This window comes from Camellia sinensis, chromosome 6, assembly GCF_055761805.1.
Source record: "Camellia sinensis isolate YWXY chromosome 6, ASM5576180v1, whole genome shotgun sequence".
Lineage (NCBI taxonomy): Eukaryota > Viridiplantae > Streptophyta > Magnoliopsida > Ericales > Theaceae > Camellia > Camellia sinensis.
The window spans coordinates 36,154,508-36,170,688 of record NC_138966.1 but is presented as its reverse complement, the minus strand read 5'-3'; positions in this window follow the sequence as shown (position 1 = coordinate 36,170,688).

The window sequence follows — 16,181 nt, the reverse complement described above, 5'->3', positions numbered from 1 at the left end:
TGTATTAAATTGTTATATAAATAAATAAATATATATAATCAAAATAAGAAATATGTATATAATATTTTTTCCATATTTACTAACATTTTAAAATTTTAATTATAAAGTTTATATATTTATTCTTAAAATATAACTAATGTCTACTCTATTAATATTGAGGTATATTTACGTTTGAAAACATTATCCAATATTAGACCATGCATGTATTATGCTTTTTATAACGATTCTGGTTTTAACCAGATCCTTTTAATTACTTTTGGATCTGAGAACCCGTTTATTTAACTATTGTTCAACTCATTTCCATCGTGTTGTTTGTTGGGTTTGGCTATTGAGAGTTTTGATTGTGTTTGAAGCATGTTGGGAAGTTAGTTTTTCAAAAAGTTGTTACCCAAATTTTGGCTTATTCGCGCAAGTGACCATTCTTGCGCTCGAACGGTCTTTTATAATCTGTAAAACTATTGAGAGTTTGGATTCTTCGCTCAAGTGGTCTTTCTTGTGTTCAAGCGAACTTTTGCAGGTCTAAACTACTGGAAGGGGGTCATTATGCGCTCGAGCGGTGGTTTTGGTCGCTCGAATGGTTTCTTCTTTTGTGTCTGTCTCTCGAGCGACCATTCTTGTGCGAGCAGTTTGTGTGTATATCAGTCTGAGAGGAAGGCTTTTTGGATCACTTTTTCATCTCTTTCTCTCTCTAAACATTCCAAAACCCTAGATTCATACACTCTCTCTCTAGTTCTCATTTCTAGCCCCAAATACTCTCAATCCGTGAGTTTCCTCCCCCTAGTCCTTTGGAGAAAAACGTTAAGCACGTCGAGGGCTTTGTTTCAATCAGAGCATCTAGTGTTTTGACCCCGTCAAGTTCTACCCATCTTTTCTTCATGTCTTTTACTTTAAGATAGGGATTTATTTGACTCTTTTATATGATTTTTAGCTTAGTTATTTGCTCTTTGAAAAAGGGTTATTTATTTGGAAATTTTTGGTAAAACTTAGGGTTTAGTTTGGAATCAAAAGAGGGGTTTTCCAAATTGACTCTTGAAAAATGATGTGGAAATATGGTTATTGTAGACACCCCAGTTTTGATGGCCCTTAAGACTTGGGCGCCACTAATTGATCACTCAATGATGAATGTACGCTTATCAAATGCTCGATTACCTCAGCAAGAAACCTCAGCCTACAAACCTTGTGCCTTGTTTTAGACCAAAATAGTGGTTTTTCAGACCTGCGCATCCAAGGGCCTGCAGGCCCACTAGTGTGTCCTGCTACCCACTAACGTGGTCTACCGGCCACTAGTGCAAAAAACTAGATATTTTATGCCAGATGTCTCCACAGATGTATGCACCATTCCAGCTATGCTTGTATATATATTTTCAAGGGTCTCTCATATATTTCTATATATAGATGAGCCTCTCTTATGTTTTAGACGTTAGAAAAATTTTTGAATTTAGAAAATTTTGGAGAGCAAAATTTTTGAAAATTTCTCTCTATAATTCTCTCTCTCTCTCTCTCTCTTGAAACTTACATTACCTTTGCCTAAACACTCTAAACCAAACCTAGAGAGTTCCTTGTTGAGGTGATTTGAGCTTGCGTTTTAGCTCTTGAGGCTCTTGGGAGTGTGAAATAGTTGTTTGGGAATTCAAGGGATCATTCATCTTCAAGAGGTATACATTCTAGTTCTTTTGTACCATCTTCTTCTCATCTTTTCTTGTTGCTTTTGAGCTATTTATTACCTGTATTTTTGGGCTGAAACTTGTGGTTTAAGGCCATTAAAGGTAGTGGGGTTGACAACCCTTCTTTAAAACTTACTTCTAAGGCCTTTGCCCTTGTGTTTCCCACCTTCTCATCAATTGTTTTTGAGCTTTTTACCACTGATTTTTAGAGATTTTTTAGAGGCAAAAATCATGTTTTGAAGTCCCAAAAGTGGAGGGGTTAGCCTCCCCTCCTTGTGCTTGTGTGCTAGTTTAAATCCTTCAGTATTTTAGCTGGTTGTTGTAGTTGTTTTTGTCTGAATTCAAGAACTTTTTTTTGACTATTTTAGGTCTATTTTAACACTTTTTTGATGAGTTAACTTCATTCATGCTTTGTATAGTATGCTTATACTGTAATGGTCTTCATAGGCTTGGTGGTTTAGGCTTTAACCACTAACCTATTTGAGTTGATAGCCTTTATTTCTTGCTTTCCATACCTGTGCTCACCTTTAAGCATCTCTGTAACCTCCCCCACTTCTTGGCTTTTCCTTTGCTTTGAGAGTGGTTTCAAACTGATTGTTTCTTTAAGCTTGACATTGAGGTCATTGTGCTTAATGGTTTGATCTCTTCGGAAGTTCATTACCAACGGCATGACATCTCTTTCATGCCTAAAACAACCTTTTGTTTGACACCTCTCTCCATTAGTGGACTTAATGCTAATTTTGGACTAAAGTGACTAACGAATGGAAAGGTAATTAAAAGAGGTGTTAAAATTGAAATAAAATGACGCAAGATAATAAAATGATTTGGTATTAAACCGCACGTTGATTGAACACATGGAGACGTGGCTCATTTCATACTTGATTAGTGATATGGTTCAAGTTTCCAAGGTCAACCACTTCCCTTGATCAATCCATGATAGGGAGGAGGTTTTGTTGGTCTTTCCTTACCATTTATTGAAATTGTATCCCTCGGTTCATAAGTCATCACGCAATGAAATTGCGTCGATTGGTGGCTTACAAATCAAGTCTACCCCTCCTTTGACCTGTTTGCTGATAAAGAGAGGCAAGGTGGACAAACATGCCCTGAGAATACCCTAGTTTGTGCTTTGTTTGTTCTCTGTTGCTGTAGGAAAGAACCAACATTAGTGGATGGCAGGCCACTTTTATTGGGCGGCAGGCCACTACTTCTAGGTTGCCGGCCACTTTTTCCATCCAGGCAGTGTCCTTTTTCCAGCAGAGCAGAGGTTGAGGTGGAACAACAGTGCAATTTTCTAAATGTACAACAAAGGCATTTTGGTAGCAAAACATGGGACTTTTTCGGGTGGAAATCCGCGTGCATGCATGGGTTAACCCTTATTCCCCGGGGCTCATAATAGTTATTTAATTAGCTAATTAATTGTGAATTGTAATTAGCTAGTTAGTTTTTGTATTAAACTAAGTAGAATAGCTATTTAATTTTGTGTTGTACTTATTTAATTAGCTAAAGTAGTTAGTTAATTCGTGGTGTTGTAATAATTAGCTAGCATAGTTAATTTACTTCATTTGGGTTGTAATAGTTAATTAATTCGTAGTAGCTTAGCTAATTTATTTATTCGGACCCTCTTGTGCGAGGGCCAATATGTAATATTTGTGTATGTCTTTCAACCCCACGTATTTTTCTCTTTTATTTATTTCCTTATGATGGATAGAATAAAACATCATGTTTCATTTAGCATATTCCATGATTTGCATCCACTTGTCTTGCATGCATCGAGGCATGGTTCATCATTCTAACAAGTTTATTACTTCGTTGAATATGTGTTTAAACTGCATGCTATCAAATTGATTCACATGTTATATTAGTAGTCGAGCCTATTAATTGCATCTTGCATGTGTTGCATTAGTCATTTTTTGTCATTAGGATCATGCATTTTTCTTTTAAAAGATTTGTTGAATTTGGACTCTTTTTTATTTATCTATTTCACATTGCAATTGTGGAATCAAATTCAGAACCATAGGAGTCCGAATTGTATCGCTATCGTATCCGAAAGGAGCACAAAAAGTCGAGCTACAGTTATGGATTAGTTGTGCTAAAATGATGGAAACCTTTTCTTAAAATTGATTTTATAAATAAAGGAGGTTTTTCCCTAATTTTGGATATTTGAAATTGTGAAAGGAAAATGAAAAATGATGTTGGATATTGTGAATATGTAATATCACTACCATTGTAAATGATGAAATTGTATCTTTTAATTGGAAATTATCTAATATATAGAGATATCTGTTTTAGACTATCGGTGGAGGATAGTCTTGATTGTTGTAGACATTGCATAAGGATTAAGTTGAATTGAAACTAATTTCTCATCCATTGTGCGTTGAGCATCATTACACATTGAACATTGTAAATGTATTGGTTTTTGAGAAAAATGGGTGAATACCGTAGTGAATCTAGTTAGGGGGTATGGGTATGGGTATGGGTGTGGGTGTGGGTGTGGGTGTGGGTGTGGGTGTGGGTTTTATTATGTTGGCATGTGTGTCCTTGGTGAAAGTCCTGAAACCCACGCAGTTAGGTACCGATCCTTCCAGTTAGTACCGGTAAAATAGCTTTGGTGGTGCTTGTATAGCCTACTGGCATACACATACCTAGAGATTCCCAGTGTGTTGTATCCACTACCCTATTTTCTGTACAAAAGGATTATTTTCATGAATTGATATATAATCTAGCATTGCATTGTTTTGAGATGGAAATACGAGGAATGTTTGGAAAATGACATGCATTGTGCATTCACCTTATAATTTTGCTAAGATTTATATAATGTGTTAGAGTATCTCTACTGGGCTGTGGCTCACCCTATGTAGAAAACAACTTTCAGGTGCTGATGATGTGCCTTCGCCAAGGACATAGCTTGAGAGGACTCGGAGCTTAAGGCTTCCCTTTTTGTTTCTTGATGAAAATATTTTGTTCAAGCCTCGGGCTTTACTTGTATTGAGTTTAAACTCATTTTGTTGTAACCAAGTATCATCTTGGAAAGTTATAAGCCATTAGGCATTTCTTTATTTGATTTTAATTTCCTTTATACTATTGTATCCACATCATATGCTATAGATTCAAAATCTAGGATTTAAGAATATATATTGCATTTGTCATCTTTTGGTAATCATCAAAGATATAATGAATGGAAGATATGATATTGTTGATTAATTATAACACTTTTAATAATTGGGTAACTGTTAATTATTTTAGGACATGACAACTTGGTAGCAGAGCTATTGAGTTTGAATACTTTGGGATCGTAAGAAGTGGTTATTACCCCCACAATGGTTTTTCTTGTTAGATAATATTAGGAATAGACTTGATATACTATGTGATAACATGCTTATGTGACTAAATGAGTATAGAATGTAATTTCTAAGATATTAATTGGATCTACGAGTTTCTACAAGTCCTGTTAAAAGAGCACCTGATCACTGCTATTTCTAATTGGAATCTGGCGATGTCGTGGAATAGTTATTATCTAGAAAGGGAATTCGTTTGTGTTTATGTGGTTATGTGCTTAGGTGGAGTGAATTTATTGTTTTCCACCGCATTAGAACATATGTGAATTAGCTTCACCATATTTGTGAATGTGCTAATTTGTTGGGCTACCTTTATTAGGATATCAAGATATGGATATGATGGTGGTAGGCGTGGTAGGCCTAGGCGGCAAGAGGTGCCATTACTGGATGATATTCCGGTACATGAGAAAAGAGTTGGTTAGGCCAACGTGGCTAAGCGAGCAAGTCAGCAAGCCATGAGCGCTTTGGCCCAGGAAATGGTTGGTGCTTTACGGGAATCTATGGACATTCTCAGGGCTAAAAATCAAGTCCAAGCCCATACTACTGAGATAGGGCCGTCTTTTCTAAAGAGGGAGTTCTTCCGTTCGAATCCAAATAAGTTTCTAGGAGATCTGAAGAAGCTACTGAAGGCAGATAAATGGCTAGAGCAGATGGTGAAGACGTTTGAGATGCTTGGCATTGAGGACGACGGCTTGAGAGTGACCTTGGCATCCTTCCAGCTGAAAGGAGATACGGGTCAATGGTGGAAGTATGCGTATGGGCACAATAGGGTGACTTGGAAGGCTTTTGTCATCGCCTTCCAGGATAAGTTTTTGCCTCCCACTACTAGAGAGAAGTTAAGGGATCAGTTTTTGAAGCTCAAGTAGGTGAACACACCTATAGTAGAGTTTGATGCATCTTTTACTGGCCTCTCTAGATTTGCACTGGAGCTTGTGGCAACAGAGGAACACTGTTGTGCTTAGTTTGAGAAGCGACTAAGGACCGAGCTCCTTTTCAAGGTGTTCACGTCCATAATTAGGGATTATGGTCATCTTATGGAGTCGGTGACTCATTTAGAGACCGTGATTCAAACGTATGAGGAGAGGATGAGGGGCTTCAGGTAGAGAAGTTAGGAGGTTCAAAGGGAGGCACAGGACAACAAGAAGTAGAGGGGTTTCACCCCACAGCAGTCCCAAGTAACATAGTTCAGATCCACTTTTCCTGCACTAAGTTCTGGTTCAAGGAGAGGTAGTCGAGGTGGATCACTTGCTTTAAGTGTGGCCAGCTGGGTCACAAGTCTTTAGTTTGCCCGCAGAAAAGAGGAGGGCAACAGTCTGCACCTTCAACGATTCATTCTCGAAGCCAGAGTTAGGGGAGAAGGCAGCTGTGTGACGCCCCAAATTTTTTTTTTTTTTTTTTGAAACGTCATAAGAGTTAAATAACGATAACTCGATAGATAAAGTTTTAACTACTAATTAGAAACTTTTAAGTTCTTACCTAGTCAAAGTCCAACAACAAAATAAAACTACAAGTTCACACACAACGTCACAACATAGTTAAATCCTAATACAAGGGATAACAGGATTTTATTTTGATAAAATCTTGACTCTAAGTCAGCCAAGGTTCGATATTGGCAGCAGCTCCAATTTCAGCCTCAGTCCCTTCTTCAACATAATCTGGCATGAAACGCCAGAGCAACAAAATATATGCCATGAGTTTTGCAACACAGTAAGAAAACGTAACCAACCTACCATTCTTTTTAAGAGAAAAATAATAATATTCTAAACATGAGATAACAATATAATTATACACAGAATTTACAACCATTAGAATAATTTCAGTAATTTTTTTATAAATTAGGTGACACTCGAAATCTCACCAAAGAGATTTAACTTACCGACTACTAAGCATGGCAACGGTTAATTTGAAACCCTCCCTTGGTCAAATATTTAAGTGTTACCAACCGTAACTACCAGGGATGCCCACGTCCGGGGTTATATACCCAAGTAGTGGCATCCGTGGTCTGCCCCAAGGAAACGGTCTGCCAGGGGTAAGTAACCTCCCTGTGTGCCACCTGCACATCCACCCTTATTCCAAAACCGAATACCGAAAAGGGTTCAAATAAGTCTCGTGCCATCTTAGAGTTTCGCAACACAATTTACGTGAGAATTCTCAAAACCAGGGCTCACCCTGAACAACCGGCGTTAACCGTCAACCCTTAATTCCGTACAGTCTTTAAACCAAGACTCACCCCGAACAACTGGTATTAACCGTCAATTGTTAACTTTGTATATGTCGTTAATCATTTCAGTTAATTTTGATATTAATCACAAATAATTCCAAATTTTTAATCACAAGTAATGTTATACCAACTCATTAAAATTCCCAATCATAAAATATTCCATGTGTCACACAATACTAAATAAAAGTACAGAATTTAAATAAACAATTTATTTAAACCATGGTATGAAATAATAACTTAGAGACAAGAATTAAACCCTAAATATACACATGCACAAATTTTTTGATTTACAAAATTAGACTAGCATATTATTAAAGTGGTGGTTTTATTCTGTCCAGAAAAATTTTCAGAGTATATATCTTGCAAATAAAATTATAAATACATTACTTATACAATTATAAAATTCATATCAATCTACAAGATACTCAATAAACATGTTATGGTTATTTTTCAGAAAGCTTTTTCCAAAAATAACTTATAAATAATTCTAAACAAATTCCAAGGGTGTTTATGACACAGATTTGTCACATTTCCTTACATTAATTCCATGCTTAAATTTATAGATCAAACCCATAATCTAAAAATTTATCATGAAACTAGACTTCTCAAATTTCATCTTTTAGTTAGAAATTACCAGATTTGGCTTAGTATAAAATTTTAAATAAATTTTCAAAAACATGGTAAAATCTATCACACAGTGTCAGATTTAGTTAAAAATTTGTATAAATTCTTAGAAAGCTCAAAAATTGTTTCCAAAACTTTCAGGATAAACTAGACATCATTATCAACAACTTTGTAGAAGAAATCATCTCGAAATTATGAATATAAAATTATCTAAAAATTCGGGTAACATGCTGGCAGATTCAAAACAAATTATTCTCAACACAGTTTCAGATTTAATTAAAAATTTGTATAAATTCGTGGAAAGCTCAAAAATTATTTCCAAAAATTTTTGGATAAACTAGACATCATTATCAACAACTTTGTAGAAGAAATCATGTCGAAATTCTGAATATAGAATTATCTAAAAATTCGGGTAACATGTTGGCAGATTCAAAACAAATTATTTTCATCACAAAATTCCTACACATATATATAAAATTTCTATTTATGAGTAGTCATTTTAATCACAAGGAAGTAATCTGAAAGTTTCACTAATAAAAAGAAATGAGAGGGTTGAGAGGGTTTTCTTACTAAAATCTTCAATTATTGAATCCTTGACCAAATCTTTAACTTCTCTTCAATTCTTCACTTTCCCAAGCTATTTCCTTAGCCTTTCTTTACCATTTCCAGCACATGAATTCTAAGCTTTAAAATCTCTCTCTCTACAATGTCTCAACTCTTAAACCCTTTTTTTTTTTTTTTTTTTTTTAGAAATGCTCTCAGCACAATGCACAATACATACCTCATTCTTCCATTATACACCACGTGTGCACATGGACACTAACACATTTCCTTGAGGCTCCAGCACATCACTCACATGCACACACCCACAGCAGATTTCTCAATACACCCACACCCATAAACACTCTCACTTCTAGACTCTTACATAATTCAATTTATTTTTTTGCTTAATTTAATTGAGCAACACTTAATTTTAATAAATCTTGATTAACACATAATTAAATTAATCAAACATAATCACAAATCCCACATAATTTAATTGGTCTAATTTGACTTCCCAACTAATTTTGTTTAATTTTATCATTCTCAATCAGATTTCAAATCAAACTCCCAAAAGGCTCCAAATATCAAATTAAACTTATTGAGCTCATCAATTTTGGTTTCTCAAATCTTTAAGGCCTTCAATTTCAGATCAAACTCAAAATCTTCATCTATAAATTACATATTCAATTGAGCACCTCATAAATAAATTTAGTTCATAATAATCTAAATTATCAAACCTCACAACTCAATTAACTCCAATTCGGACCCAATTGATCAAACCTTAGTTTTATTAAACTGAATCGAATATTTAATTACACTTTCATAGGGTCCAATACTTGAAGTTAAACTGATTTAACCTATCAATTTCACCTCCTTAGGCTATTTGGACGTTCAATTTCTAATTCTAAAATAAATCCTTAATAAAATAATTTATAAATAACAATTATTAAACACCCACAAAATTATTATTTATTTATTTATTTATTATTATTATTTTTTTTTCCTTGTTAGTGATTGAATTGGATTAATTTAAAACTAACTTTTACACTAATACATATTTCAGATAGACTCTGGATAAAATTAATTAATTTATTTATTTATCTTCTTTTAAAAATAATAAAATGTGGGTTTTCACAAGTTGCCTACTTGTTATCAGTGTGGGTAGTTGGGACACTTGAGCAGGTTTTGCCCTCAGACAGGTGGCACACTTAATGCATCTGGTTCAAGGCAAATGTAGAGCCATCAGCCTACTCAGTTAGTGCAGGCCTCAAGAGACACACAGAGAGCCTCTTCGGCTTAGTCAGTTTATCAGTCTTATGCTCTAAGAAGTGAATAGGTGGAGCATGTGTATGCTATTACTATGCCAGATCAATTGATAGCACTTTCTGTTTTAAGAGGTAACTTTTTGTTGTTTAATTATATTGTCAATGTGTTGATTGATACTAGTGCATCGCATTCTTTCATTTCATCTGCATTCGCATTAATTTTGGGGTTAGAAGTGGCTCTATTAGCGTCTCCATTCAAGGTAGAGTCGCCAGTTGAAAGTAAGGTCGACTTGGACTGGGATGTCGCAGTTGTGAGATTGAAGTTACTCGGCTTCCTTTTGCTTTTGTATTACTAGACATGTTGAGTTTTGATGTCATTTTGGGTATGGATTGGTTCTCCTTGTACTGAGCTATTATAGATTGTTACCGTCAGCGAGTTACGGTGTGCACCTCGAGCAGTGACACCAAGCTGATAGAGTCTTACCGCCAACTTATGACCCTCGTGGTAGGGGTGAGCTTAGTTGTCTTTCTACAACTCTCCTGGGTAGTAAGAGTGATATGGTCCGAGTTGAATTACCGAGGGTAGTTAGTGAATACCCGAATGTTTTTCTTGAGGATCTTACTAGTTTGTGTCACGACCCAAACCCGCCCCTATAGGTTTAGCATCGTAACTGGCCAGTAATCCTTGGACTACCGAAGGCCTCTGAACAGATTAACAAGATTAAGGGGCTAGCGGAAGCAAATACATAAATATAGTTGTCTAATGAGCTGTGTTGACTTATGTGAAACAGAATATTTAAAAATTTATATACATATCCGGTAGTCAACCATACATTATACCCACACACACATTACAATATTTTAAGTACAGCCAACAGAACAAACGAGTCTTATATATACAGAAACAACAGAACTTAAACACTGGACACTTCGAGAACCTCCACGTGAGGCACAATGGTTGGCTGACAACAGAACACAAATCCAGACAAAAGCCTTCAGGCTCGGGCTCCAGAATGCTCACCTATACATATATATACAAACAATGAGCTAAAGCCCAATGAATAACATTAAGGTAAAGGGGTCAATGAACGAAATCCGAATATATCATAAGCAGAAAACAGATCATAGCATAATCATTTTCATATCAGAACATAATAATGGTACATCCCATAGAACACATCACAGAACATCTTCCGACTAGAGTAATCGGTTCCGGATACCGATTAAACGCATATCACCACAATGAAGTGGCTAACGAGATCTTGTAAACACATGAATGTCATGGACTCGCATTTTGATGTCGTCCCCCATGACTTGGGACTATCTATGGATGCCATAATAGATTTCAAATACGAAATATTTGTTCACAAAAAAAAAATAGATATCATTTCAGAAAACATAGCTTATCACATTTCATTTGGAACATAATTCATATAAACGCATCTTTACAATAACATTACTCACAGTGGTTCCAGTAAGTGGTCAATCAATCCTCGAGTCTTGACCTACAACCATAAAATACATAACACAAGCACGTCTTATCATTACACATTCATGTGGCCAACACAGCTTAGCTTACATTACGTTGGTTCTATTATTTCTTATCAAATTGCCCAAAACACACTCTTGAATCTCATAACTTAGAACATTCTTTCCATAGTGTGTTTCTAATCCATAACCTCATTACTATGGCTTAATTAAGGCTTAGGAATGCCAAAGATGCAATGAGGATGCCAAAACATGCCTTGGAACACTTAGGCAAAATTTCTGAAAATAAGGTCCACGCTCGAGCGTAACTTTCCTCGCTCGAGCGGACATGCAAAATGTGAATGGTCACTCGAGCGCACATTCCTTCGCTCGAGCGATCTGTAAAAGACATGAAACTTCTGGGAGCTTGCAATTTACGCTCGAGCGGACTTTTAGTCGCTCGAGCGGAGTGCACGCACTCAGAGTGGTCGCTTGAGCGTGAACTCCCACGCTCGAGCTTAGATGCAAATTCTGGAATTTCCAGATTGCACCTTCAAGCTCAAAACTCGAATTCCAACCTTCAAAACACATCTCTTGGGCCCCAAAACTTGAGATAACATAGTAAACTTGTAAAACATGATGAATTAAGAATTATTTCATAAAATCATGGCCCAAGAGTTTGTTAAAAACTCACAATTTCAACTTAAAACATGATGAATGTTCATGAACACAACATGCATGAATTTTCTTGTACCAAACTTCTCAAAACATGATCCAACAGCACAAAACAACTTGAAACTTGATGATTTCCCTAAATGAAGATGAATTTCAAACATGCAAGAGAGAATTCTTGGAGTTCATGCTCAATTTGTGAGAAAATGTACATGCATGCATGAATTGCCACTCAAATCTTTCTTCTAAGCTCAAAACACACCCTTAAACACATAATCTTCATGTTGATAACTTAGATTCATAATGTAGGGGTTGAATTCATACCTATAGTCTTCAAACACATAAGATCCTTGCCAAACTTGAGCTACCCTAGCAAAATCCCCAACTTTAACTTTAAATCATCACTTTCTCTCTCTAAAATGGAGTCTCTCTCACTCTAGGGTGAAATCTCAGATTTTTGCACTAAGGGAAATGAAAGAAATGAGCTCAAATGAGCTTATATCCCATATATGTGATTATGGTGCTAAAACACATTAATTAGAATATTAGGCTAACCAAACATGACTTAATGAATCAGACTGAATCAATTTTTAATAAAATTTGCCATATGGTTCTAAAAATTCCAAATAACATATTGACGTGATCAATTTCGATTTCGAATGCCGATAAGGCTTTCAATTTACATATTAAAGTGGAATTCCAAACAGATATCTCTATAAGTAACAAATAGAAAGCCAAAATCATACAAAGTGCAGAATAAACACATCATTTATTTTAATCCTCTCATTAATATCATCAAATATGGATTAGTGGCTAATTACGGATAAGGGTTGTTACAGTTTGTCACCCCACCAAGAGATTGAGTTCTCTACTGACTTAGTGCCTGGCACGACACCGATTTCTATGGTACCATATAGATTTGCACCCGCCGAGTTATTTGAGTTGAAAAGTGAACTCCAAGAGTTGTTAGATAAAGGCTTCATTTGCCCTAGTACATTGCCTTGGGGAGCACCGGCTCTCTTTGCTAAGAAGAATGATGGCACTTTGTGACTGTGTATTGATTATCGAAAGCTAAACCAAGTGAATGTTAAGAATAAGTACCCACTACCTCGTATAGATGATTTGTTTGACCAGTTAAAGGGGTCTTGTTGTTTTTCCAAGATTGATTTGAGATCGGGTTATTACCAGTTGAAGGTGAGGGAGGAGGATATTCAAAAAATGACATTTCATATGCAGTATGGCCACTACGAGTTCTTAGTGATGCCATTTGGGCTAACCAATGCACCAGCTTCGTTTATGGATTTGATTAATCAAATTTTTCATGAGTTCTTAGACCGTTTTGTGGTTGTTTTTGTTTACAACATCTTGATCTACTCATCCTCTGAGAAGGAACACAAGGAACATTTGCAAGTTCTACTTGAGTTGCTTAGAGCCCACTGTTTGTATGCTAAGTTCGAGAAGTGAAAATTTTGGTTAAAAGAAGTTAAGTTCTTAGGTCATGTGGTATCCGGGGAAGGAATGACGATAGACTCTTCTAAGATAGAGGTAGTGCAAGATTGGAAATAGCCTAAGAATGCCTTTGAGATTTGGAGTTTCTTGGGCTTATCTAGGTATTACCGACATTTTGTGAAAGACTTCTCTAGATTGGCCTCACTGTTGACTAGATTGACAAGGAAGGGTTGTGTGGAGTGAGACTTGTGAAAAGTCATTCCAAGAGCTTAAGGTTAGACTCAACACTGCCCCAGTGTTGATTATTCCGAAGAGAGGTTTGGGCTATTCAATTTATTGTGATACATCTCGAGAAAGGTTAGGTTGTGTGTTGATGCAAGAGGGAAAGGTGGTAGCTTACAGTTCAAGACAGTTAAAAATTCATGAGAGAAACTATTCTACTAACGACCTAGAACTAGCGGCAGTAATTTTTGCGTTAAAGATCTTGAGGCATTACTTATATAGTGAGAAATTCAAAGTGTTTTCCGATCACAAGAGTCTAAAATATCTATTTTCACGGAAAGATTTGAATTAGAGACAGAGGAGGTGGATGGAGTTTATGGAGGATTATGATTTTCAGTTACACTATCATCCGGAAAATGCCAATGTATTAGCCAACGCCTTGAGTAGGAAGTCAGTAAGTAGTGTAGCTAGTATTGCTATCCGAGAATGGGAGATATTGGGTGCTATTGGTGAGTTTGATTTGCATCTGGGGTGAGTCCGTTGAGTCGGCTGTCTTGTTTATTATAGTTGCACAACCTACACTTGTAAGCCGAACTGTAAAAGCACAGAGGGATGATCATGAGGTAGAGGTATTCGAGGAAAGATAGCTAGTGGAAAGGTAAAAAAGGGCTTGAATTAATGTGTATTCTAACTCTACTGTGAAGTATTTGAACTATCTTTTTGTGCCAGGATCTTGTAGGGAGGAAGTACTCCAAGAGTTTCACCATTCGCACCTTGAGGTACACTCGGGAGGCATGAAGATATGCCACGACCTTAGCCACCAGTTTTGGTAAAGGGGGATGAAGAGAGACGTGGCCTTGTTTGTTTCGAGGTGCTTTACTTGTCAGCAAGTGAAGGCTGAACATCAACGACCAACGGGTTTGTTGCAACCCTTGCTTATAGCTGAGTGAAAATGGGAGTCTGTCACGATAGATTTTGTTGTGGGTCTTCCAAGGACTCAATGGGGTAATGATGCCATGTGGGTGATAGTCTACTGGTTAAGTAAGCACATTTTGTATCTATGCGCACAAATGATTCGGTAGATTATCTTACCGACCTCTATGTAGGGGACATAGTTTAACTTCATAGGATCCCTGTGACTATTGTTTCAAATAGAGATCCTCGATTCATGGCTCGGTTATAGCAGAGCCTACAGAATGCCTTGGGCACTAGATTGACTTTTAGCACTGCCTATCATCCTCTGATTGACGGGCAATCCAAACGAACCATTCAGATCTTAGAGGACATGCTTCGGGGTTGTGTTCTTGATTTTAAGGGATCGTGGGAGAGGCATTTACCTTTGGTGGAGTTTTCCTAAAAAAAATTATTTTCAGGCAAGTATTGGTATGGCACCGTTTGAGGCCTTGTATGGCCGACCCTATAGATCTCCAGTGTGTTGGGCTGAGATGGGTGACGCACCTATGTTAGGTCCTAAACTAGTCCAAAAAACGATTGTGAAAGTCATGCTTATTTATAAGAGGTTGGCTTCAGTTCAGAGTCGCTAGAAGAGCTATGTCGACCGTAGTAAGGGATCACGTGTTCCTAAAGATAGCACCAAGGTGAGGTTTGATGAGGTTTGGGAAGAGTGGGAAGTTATCTCATAGATTTATTGGCCCTTTTGAGATTCTAGAGCGAATCGGGGAAGTAGCTTATCATTTGGCCTTGATGCCCCAACTGTCCGAGGTTCATGACGTGTTCTATATCTGTATGCTCTGGAAATATGAGTCTGATCCTTCCCATGTGTTAGATTGGATAGAGTTAGAGGTAGATGAGGATGCCTCATATAAGGAGAGACCGGTACGGGTTTTAGACTCGTGGGACCAAGTCTTGTGAAGCAAGACTATCCTATTGTGGAGGAGTGGTTTGGAAATACTCCTCGGATCCTGAAGGGCGCTCATGATCCTCAGCTAGTCACCTAAAAAAGAATGAACACTCTGGTCGGGGGTGCTGGAATTAGCACTCTGACGGATAAGTCAGTATCCACTCTCTTGGTTGCTTATATCTTAAGTTATACGTACTTGTTCTCACATACCCAGTGTTAGCTGACACTCTCCTTATTTATAGTCGTCCTGGATGTTGACGGTTGGGCCCACTTTTCTTCCAATGAATAATCCCTCATTCGGCTAACTGTTCGTATTCAGCCAGGTCTACAGCTAATTATTCGGCTGATCTGGTTATTCGGCCTTTATCCCTTCGGGATGGAGCTGTGTAATTCACAACTTGGTTTCTGTCTTCAATCTATTCGACCTCCATGCGTAATAGAATTTATTCGGCCCCCTCAATAGCCCCCCAAACATCCTATTAACGCTAGTTAGTCGGCATGTTTGGTCCTTGAACCTAGAGAGTCAGAAAATATGGCAGTATCCCTTACTCCAATGCAAGCATCAGGGCGCCTACTACTTTTGAGTATCATTATAATTTCCCGCCCCTTCATACATTTCATTCATTTAATATGATTTGAAAACCGCGTTGTCTTTTCGTCTGTATGTTCTTTTTTGAATGCTCAAGATTTCTCGTTGCCTGTCAGTTCAACTTCCTTGCTTCTTGCCTTTTGTAACTTTTTTCCGCTCTTCATTGTCTTCCTCATTGTTTGTAAGTTTCTCTTTTTTCCACCTCGACTCCTTTTTCTTTGTTTGCTTGTTGTGTAGAGTGTCCGTTTTTCATGCTGTGATGGCTAAAC